Here is a 9907-nt window from a genome sequence, read left to right on the forward strand (position 1 = left end):
GTCGGCAAACACATGGGCTCGTCTGACGCCGTCTCCCGGTTTCCGTCTTTCATCCCTCGTCCTTATCACCCCACCCGTTCTTGTACCCGCCTTCCTGAAGGCCCGCTAACGAGCTGCGTGGGGGCCGCGTGGGCTGGCCGGGGACCCTAGGCTCAAACTCGGTCCAGCTGTTCTTCATGCATCGCACCTTCGAGTGAGGATGTATGCGGGCGGCACAGGGAAAGGAACGGACCCCTCCTTGCCTGATCAATCCGCGTCACCGTGTGAACTTCAAACTCCATTCCTATGAGATGTAAGAGGTGGCTTCTGCCATGACCAAGTGGCGTTCCAGAAGGAAGCAGTCGCCATGGATGCTGAGCGCCTCCCTTATGAGCCAGCAGTATTCTTCCGCGGATGATTTATGACTTGCTGTCACTGATTATTGTGAAATGGTAATTTTAAGTTACGCAAAGTCATTTTGAACGCTTGGAAATCGAAAAGACGTCGTCATTTCTGCGTCAAGTGTTGCCCGCGGCGGCACAGGTGGTGACATGGGGGTCGTCCAATCGCATCACTCGTCCAGACGTCCCTTCCGCGGGACGGCTCCCGCAGAGGGTGCATCCCTCCACCGTCCGTCGTCGGGAAAAGGACGCCTCGGCCTTGGCGGTGGCGGGCAACTGCATTGACGGGAGTGTCGCTCGTGGTCCACGCCGGCCGTCCTTGGAATTCGAATCCGAATTCGATCCACGTAGGGCTGCGCGACATTCATTTTTCCATATCACCCGTCGATATAAAAGAAACGTCGAGCGAATTGCAGTGTATTGATGTGGCGATAATTATCAGGGGTCTTATTCAATATCGAACAAAACGTCCGCATCGTATGCGTGACAACCTAGTTGTGTAACAACGATGTAGTCACACACCATTGGGAGGAAACATCCACAATAGTAATTGGATTGTAGTGTATCATACTGCTACTTCATGTTCATCTAAAATATCGCCGGAGTTTTTTATGTTTGTCATGTCGTCGATATCCATATAGACCCGATATCTGTTTTGGTCGTCGACCATCGATCGATATATCAGATCCTTAAAAATTGTCCGTATGGATTCGGTGGCCATGAAAAAAACAAATATCGATAAGATGTATATCGTCTAATCGCAACCACAGCCGCGCGCAAGGGTGCATTCATCCTGCGAATGGGGAAGTCTTCCCTCGTCATCCATGGGTAGGAAACCGTGGCATAGTAAACTTAACGCAAAATTGCCGTCATTCGAGTGTTATTCTTGCCATTGAGTCCTTGGTCTGGGGCCCTAAACCGGGGACTTCCCTTCGCTAGTAAGGGGGCGATTCGCGATGCAGTGTACGGCACCCAAAAAGCATTATGCTCATGCACACTTCCAGATGCTACCTCTAGGGCGATGGACATTGACGGCGGCCACCTTTCTGTCCTGTGCTCCCTTCTTCTCCATCGCTAAGGCATTTGCGAAAAAAACGCGGTGGGTTAAAAATGCCTGGATGGGCGGCACTAACTTCAAACTCCTGGTGACTGCAATAATACTTTTGCAACCACTAATAATATCCAGTATTTTTCCAGAAGTGGGCATCGCAAATTCTGCAAATAGACGTGAAAATCTGTGAATTTTCAGGATGAGAACGTAGTCAATCCTTTTAGTTAGTTCACCAATCCCGACGATGGCGATGCATAAAACCATAAATCATTCTTTGGAAAATTAAGACTGCGGATTAAAAGCGAAGATTCACCAGTGTCTTCAGTAAATAGAAGACACTTAATAACGTAAATTAAGTATTTAGTTTTGGTGTATTTTTCAGTTGTGTTGATTCGCATGCGAAGTATTCACTGAGACTGGAATTATTGTTTTCGAGGAAATCTAATTATTAGCCCTTAGAACTGTTATCCTGGCATGAGTAAGATGCGATTCAATAGAGGGGAGTGTATTTGACGTGGAATATCACGCCTATATTTTAGCATACGCCTTTCATCCTAACTTTTCAGATTGAGTGACTTCGTACATATTATAAACTATAGTATGGATTAAGTTAACGAGCTCGTTAAATAACTTTTATTTAACACAACGTTGTTATGCCAGCGTCATGTATGCGTAGGCTATTTCTCGGCGTGGGAATGAAGGCCTTTAGGAATTCTAGGAAAATATTTATGTCAACACTTGTAGGGTTTTTGCGGTGAATTCCTGAAACGTGTTTTTAGTATAGAGGTTCTCGCAACTTTGCGGACGAGTGTCATTGCTTATTTTTTTGTTTAGATGCCTCCGTTACTTACCCAGCAGAGCGTGGAATTAATGTTGGTGCCTTTGCCCTCATTGCGGCAGGTGGGCTGACAATGCACTTTGTTAGTATTCCTTTCATTCTACTTTCGTGCCATGCTGGCTCCCGGTCCGCCCGAGGTCGTCCTAGCCTCTCCCGTCAATCGACCCGGCCGTGTGTTCGAACTCCGCCCCCGGCATATGATGCGTGTTGACGGCAGCAAGTGACCTCTCGCCCTCAGAGCTCAGAAAAACTAAGGCACCGTCCTTGCACTAAGGTTCTGGCTGGCGTGAATTCATTTCGCGTGGTCGCCTTAGAGTAAGCGATACGTAGACAGCAGGGATCTGCCGGTTGCCCAGCTTGAACCGCCCGAGGGTTTCATTGTACGCACTTAAAGAGTAGGGGCGCAGAGTACATATGTGTTGTCCGTATTTGGATCGAGTGTCAATCGCAACTTGCTCTTATTATTAGCATTTCACAATAGCAATCCAGTACAAGGGTAGACATCGGTAATCAGCGCTCACATTTGCCGCGGTCAGTGATAACCCTTTCTATGAGGACGTGTTTACATGGGCATTTGTTCAAAATTCAAACCATTGGTAATTATAAGTAGCCTAGATAGTCGATGCTTTGCTAGTGGATAAAGGCGCAGTTTAGGATGTGTACAAGATAATTAGTTCTCTGGCGTTTCTAACAAAGTTGTTCGAAGGCCGGTGAGAATTGTTAGAATGTGTCATTCTTGATGAATGGGGACATCCGGAGGCTTTAATGGGAACAAACCTAATACCTTGACGATTATAATATGGTAGAACTCTTAAGAGGTTAAAGGATAATTATTATGTAAACGATTGACCTCAATTATTCAGTTCATCTTCTCGTTTGTCTCCATCGACACTTCCAGCAATCGTCAAATATGCGAAGCTCTTTGTGCATTTTTTCCCCTAATAAATTTAACGTAATAAGCCCTTGTAGACAAATTGAAAGCTCATTTTTTTATTTCTTCTTCCTCAATCCACCTAAATGTCTTCTTATTGCGTATTCGTTCCTCCATTTCGTATCTGTAATGTTGGGGTTGTTGGTAACGTTTCGTATACTTATCTAGAATTTGTATCAAAATTCGGCCCATTTCCGTGGGGAATGTTACATGCGCATACGCTTGGAAATATTGGGACGCAGCAATGTAAATTAAGTACGTAGGGTTACTAGTGTGTAGTAGCTAATGAGTTCAGAAGTTAGCTTTCGCGGAGTGAATTAGGAAAGTCCCTTCGCTTTGCTCTGTAGTAAACGCCCGAACTGTCCTGTCACTCTTCATCAGCCCCAAGAGCTCATGCGCGTTCTTGTGGGGCTCTTCCGGTGCGATGACGGAGAGGTCCTGTTGTCACGGCCGCGGAATTCTTATCCCGCTTCAGGGAGTGCCTCGATCAGGATCCCGATGGATATGCATACCCTCATCGCGAAATGATAATAGCCTAGCGATATTCGCACTGCTGTCAAGTTTCCTGCATCCTTCGATATCAATTCCAAATCCTGTCTTCAGGATCTTGAGAAAGTTTGCTGTCGAGGTTCTTATCAGAAGAAACATCATTTCGTTTTAATAATCCCTTGCGTCAATCACGACTCAACGGCGACCAGACGACGCGCTGTTTTCGTTCTTGAGATGAGGGTTTTGGGGTTGACGTCTATTCAAAGAGGAGGAGGAGACGTCTTGTTGTTCTACCAGTGAGTGGGAGAAAAACCGGAGGAGGGCATCGACGCCACACTGTTTGAGGTTTCGAACGCTCTGTGGGTGCGTGCAAGATGACGGCAGAGCCCCCTAGGTCCGTAATGGAGGCCTATGGCGCATTTCAGGAATAGGCGGTGATGATGTGCGGCGAGCAAGATAAGCCGGAATCTCTTCAAGTGGACTGACCCAAAATAAGTATCATGAAATACGAGGGTGCGATATCGGCTGTTTATGTGGGTATGGATTTAATTTAGTCGATCCCCGTACTTTTCCATGATGAAATGTCTTTTCTCTCATAGCCATATGTTGTTTTCGACATCCTCCTGGAAGGGTCAACAAAATCTCGATTTGGAAGAAAAGTTAGGTTTAGTAATATGTCAGCTCTATCTTCATCCATCAAACCAACCCACGGGCTGATTACTGTGGTTTAGTTTACCCATCAATCAAATTTATTACAGTTTCTACTGTTTTTTTTGCAATTTATCTTGTCAGTATCAACAAAAATTGATGCAGTAATTAAAGTGATGGGCTGCAATCGGTTTGTCTACAATGAGCCTTGTCAAAATTTATTAAAAGATATCCTTTATTAACTAATATTTTGTGTTTGTAATTTTTACTATTTTTTTATTTGTATTAGATACTACCGTAATATTTTCACCTCTACCATAGTCGGGAAATTTTATTCTGATCTCTTTTCGATTGAATCCCTGTATTCTTATCTATTGAATAATTTGTCATCTGTTTAACAAATTTTACATTCCTAATCAATGTAACTCGCCAACCTCGTGAATCACCCACCTATCAAGGGGGCGTTTTGCTTTCCTGCCGTGTTCATTTATTTGACATTCTATTTCTATCCTAAGGGAATGTTTTTAACGCCTCTTCCTGCTTCCTATCTGAATTTGTATCAGCCATGCTGGAGATTTTTAAATTTCAGTTTTAATTCATTACTTTGGAGCCATTTGGTCAGCTGAACCATTCTACAACAGTCCCTCCGAATTAGGATTTATTGGAAGAGTACTGGGTAAATGCAATGAAAAGGTCAAAGAGAAATTTGATCTTTCGCTGTTTAGGCCTCATTTGGAATATACTTCTAGTATATGGGATCCTGATGAAGTTGGATTGCGTGCGGCGTAGAGGAGCTAGGTTTATCAAACGTTGCTTTGTAAACTTAGTAGCGTATCCAAACTATTAGGGGAGCTAGGCTGGGAATCATCCACGGAGCGAAGGTTAAATTACATATTGAATCCCTTGCATAAATTGGAAGGATGTCTCTTCAGCAATGAATTCGTAAAATGTATTATTACCCCCATCGTACTGCGGTTGGAGAGATCATGTCAATAAAATTAGAGAGATTAAGTGTAGAACAGATAGATTTAAGATGTCATTTTTTCCACGAACTATAAGAGACCAGAATAATAATATCCGACGGTGGTAGGGGTCATATTCGGGACTAAATTAGTATGTGGTGTACGCCTTAGCGTTGGCTTGCAGGGTACTAAAATATTTGAATTCATAATAATGCAATATTTTGCCAAAATATCTCCATTTACAGCAAGATAGCGCCATGTACATACATACATTTCTTCGAAATGGAACGCTCTTCGGCGACGCGCAAATATATGAAAACACAGATGTAGATTTTTAAAACGTAGAAACACAAAGAAAGGACACTCAAATATGTATATATATATATATATATATATATATATATATATATATATATATATATATATATATATATATATATATATATATATATATATATAAAACTTTTTGAAAGTCTCACGGACGTGAATAATAATGTATAACACTTAGCACTAGTGGACACAGACAAAAACACAGAAACACACAAAAAAAGAGACTCACTATTTTTCAAATTTTCGGTGGTCGTTGCCACCTTTATCAAGGAAGAGAGGGACAGAACTGAAGGGAATACGAGGGCTGGAGCGATGGATGGAAGGGGAAGGTGGGGAGGGAATTCCGAAGGGACGGGTTTGGAGGGGCAGCGTTAGAAGGGTGGGGAAAATTTAGAAGGTGATGGGGGTGGAAGGGGGATGAAAATATAATTAGAGCAGGGTAATTAGTGCCTAATATTGATTCCTGGCCAGTTCCAGGACTCCAAAAGCCAGATGAAGGATTGCTCTAGTGTTTTCAGTTTCAGAGGAGGATCAGAGGGTGGGAGGGATGCTATGATGGATACATTATAGCATTTATCAAAGGGAGTGTTGTGTTCGGAGGCGTGTTTGGGGATAGGGAGCATGTCAATTAAGGAAGAGTTTTTGCATGAGGCTCGGTGGTTGTCGATTCTGATATTGAGGGGTGTTGTGGTTTGCCCAATAGAATAGGCAGGGCAAAGTTGGCACTTCAGAAGGTACACTACATTGCTAGAAGTGCAAGTGGAGGAGGGAATTGGTGGGAGAGAGTTAAAAAGCGGGTGGGAGAGGGATGGGATTTTGGTTTTGAAAATAGGGCATGTTTTACATCTGGGTTTATTGCATGGCGTTGGAGTGGTTTTAGGACGGGTTGGGGATTTAAGGAGTGGATTTGTTGATTTGAGGAGATCGGATAGGTTGGCGGGGCGTTTGAAAGTAACTGAGGGGCATTTGGGAAAAAGGTTGGCGGTGGCATTATGATTTTTTAGGATAGGGTAGAGGTCTTTCAGGATTGATCGTATAGATTCTAAGCCCGGGAAGTATGTTGTGCAAATTGAGAGAGGGTGGGGTTCCGCGGTGGAGGAAGGTTTGGGAGTGTACGCATGTTTTCGGATTCTTTTGTTCAGGAGGGATTCGGGATAACCTCTATTGAGGAGGGAACAGTGTAGACTTGAAAGGAAATAATCAAGGGAATCAGGGTCACTACAAATTCTGTGTCCTCTTGTGGATAGGGAGTAAGGAATGGAGCGTTTTGTGTGATATGGGTGGCAACTATTGTAGTGTAAGTATTGCTGTTTGTTTGTGGGTTTAATATGTACAGAGGTGTGAAATGTTTGGTTTCTTAATGTAACATTTACATCCAGGAAGGTGATTTGGGAGGAGGAAACTGTAGAACTGAAGGAAATAGAGGACGAAGCATTGAGGTCGGAAATGAAAGCTTTCAGGGAATCGGTACCATGTGGCCAGAGGAGGAAGATATGATCGATGTATCTGAGCCACAATAGAGGTTTCAGTGGTTGTTTTGACAGGAATTTCTTCTCTGCGAGACCAAGAAAGAGGTTTGCATAGGAAGGGCTGAACCTGCTACCCATGGCACAGCCCTTGATTTGTAAGAAGAATTTGTCGTTAAAGGAAAAGGATTCCCTCCCCACCTTCCCCTTCCATCCATCGCTCCAGCCTTCGTATTCCCTTCAGTTCTGTCCCTCTCTTCCTTGATAAAGGTGGCAACGACCACCGAAAATTTGAAAAATAGTGAGTCTCTTTTTTTGTGTGTTTCTGTGTTTTTGTCTGTGTCCACTAGTGCTAAGTGTTATACATTATATATATATATATATATATATATATATATATATATATATATATATATATATATATATATATATTGTGTTTGAAATTTTGTGTGTATACACACACACATACACACACACACATATATATATATATATATATATATATAAATATCCATTCACATGGAAGTAGATATGATTGAAAGGGATAGGAACACATAGAAAGGACGAACACACCTGATGTCACCTTGACGTATGTTTGAATCGTAAGAATGGCGCCCCCACTCTCCATTTGGGGGTGACTCGAGTCGCGGTAGTGTTTCAAGGGGCGGCCTGCGCATCTGCACGCGCTACCCTGTGAGGGTGAGGGGGAACGCCTTCAAACTTCACGATCTTGGCGGCGCCTGCGTCTCTAATATCGGCTCCAAGACTTTCGGGCGACATTGACACGCGCTCAATTCTAAATGCAGTTTCATTACTCTCCCTCGGCGCCATCTCTGCTGGCTAGTTTGCGTTCGTCCTGATTAAGAAGCTCTGGTAGGTACGAATGAGAATGGGACTAGTTTGCTTTTCTTCAGTTTTCATTATCTTCTGTGCGGTGGTTTGACTAGCACTCTTTCGCTGTTTAATTTTATTCGGTGCGTATTCTGTTTAAACGCTCTATTTTTCATGTATTTTCATATATATATATATATATATATATATATATATATATATATATATATACATACATATATACATATATACACCCACACACACACACACAAACATATGTACAAACACACACGAGGTCTGCTCAAAAAGTATCGCGAATTTTGAATTTATGCGGGTTGCGTGTATTTGATTGTCGATTTATTTGTGGCGTTATGTTGGTCTTATGTCTGTTACTTATGCCGAACAGTTCGGCCATTTGCAATGTCGAGTCAATTGTTGACAGCTGTTTTTCTTGGACGTGTTTTGGCTTCTCTTCGATTTTTGCCTGTCCCAAAAAATGGATCAAAGAATCTGCATCAAATTTTGTGCTAAAAAGGAAATTAAGTACGCTGACGCATTCCGAATGTTGACTGTGGCATATGGAGAAGCTACCTTGGACCGAAGCAACTTTTATTGGTGGTACAAAATGTTCTCAGAGAGCCGAGAAGATGGGAGGGAATGGAAGGGCGCTCACGAGTGAATGGAGAGTACAACGTCTCCCGCCGACCACCGTCGTGAAAAGCCGTGTCTCAACTGTTTCGATTCTTCTTGGGGAGAACCGCTTGAAACCGAAAGATTTTTACTATCCGTTGAATTAAAATAGTGCATGTATATTTCCATCTCTATCATGGAGCACAGTTTTCCGATATGTAGGTTTTAGTAGCCTTAAATGCTTTCCAAAATACAAAGTGAATTATATTAGGGAGTATATTTTGGTATTTAATGTATTAATGGTTTGGTCGTTTGGACTTCAATGATAAAGCGAACCAGCAACTTTTGGCTGATTCAGTCGTTTCACTGAATTTGCGTTTGAAATTTACTCGGCTTAGTTTCGTTGGAACTTTGGATACTCATTTTATTATAATTAGTACCGTTCAAGGAATTGACGTAATAAGTATATGTTGTATTATGAAGAATGAAGGTGTATCAAGAGAGGTTCGCCCGGGAATTGAACACGGGCCCTCCGGTCAGTAGTCCAACCCCTTGACACATATATATATATATATATATATATATATATATATATATATATATATATATATATACACACACATACATTTGCGAAAGGAAGCGCTGCATTGCTGTAAATGGAGATATTCTGGCAAAAAGTTGCATTATTATGATTTTTGGATATTTTAGTTCCCTGCTTGCTAGGGTGTGTGTCAGGGGTTGACTACACAACAGGCTAATTTTGACCCGAATATGACCCTACTGCTGTCGGACAATGTTATTCTGATCCCTTATCGTTCGTGGAAAAAATGACATATTCAATATATCTGTTCTGCAGTCAATCTCTCTAATTTTAGTGACATGACATCACCTACCGTAGTACGATGGGGGTAATAATACATTTTCAACATCGCTGCTAAAGAGACGTCCTTCCAATTTATGCAAGAGATTTAATCTGTAGGTTAACCTTCGTTCCGTGAGTGATTCCCAGCCTAGCTTCTTTAATATTTTTGATACGCTAATAAGTTTATCATAAGTGAGGCAGAAGATGATGCATCCCTTGCTGATTAACGAACGGCTTTTCTGGTCGTTTCCATAGGTTTCCTTGCTTTGCTGTGTTTGCGATTTTCGCATAATACGCTGTTGATTTCATTTGCGTGATGATGAGAAAATGTAACCGTCTGTGACGCATCGTTTTTTTTGTGGGGGGGGGACCGGAATTCTTATGTTTAAAAGTTCGGCGGGATTCCGCCGGTGTCCGTGATATTGATTTTCTTCGCCCCGTGAAACGCGGTGCTCGCGGGGAAGAGACTATGTTCTATCGTCCTCTTGT

General features: G+C 42.5%; 1 protein-coding gene across 6 annotated transcripts in view; it reads left to right on the forward strand.

The window, feature by feature from the left end:
• The window catches only part of Pfrx (6-phosphofructo-2-kinase/fructose-2,6-biphosphatase), a 128299-nt gene that overhangs the window by 38300 nt on the left and 80092 nt on the right, over positions 1 to 9907 (forward strand). The window lies entirely within an intron of this gene.

This window comes from Hetaerina americana, unplaced genomic scaffold, assembly GCF_022747635.1.
Source record: "Hetaerina americana unplaced genomic scaffold, ioHetAmer1.1.p SCAF_4, whole genome shotgun sequence".
Lineage (NCBI taxonomy): Eukaryota > Metazoa > Arthropoda > Insecta > Odonata > Calopterygidae > Hetaerina > Hetaerina americana.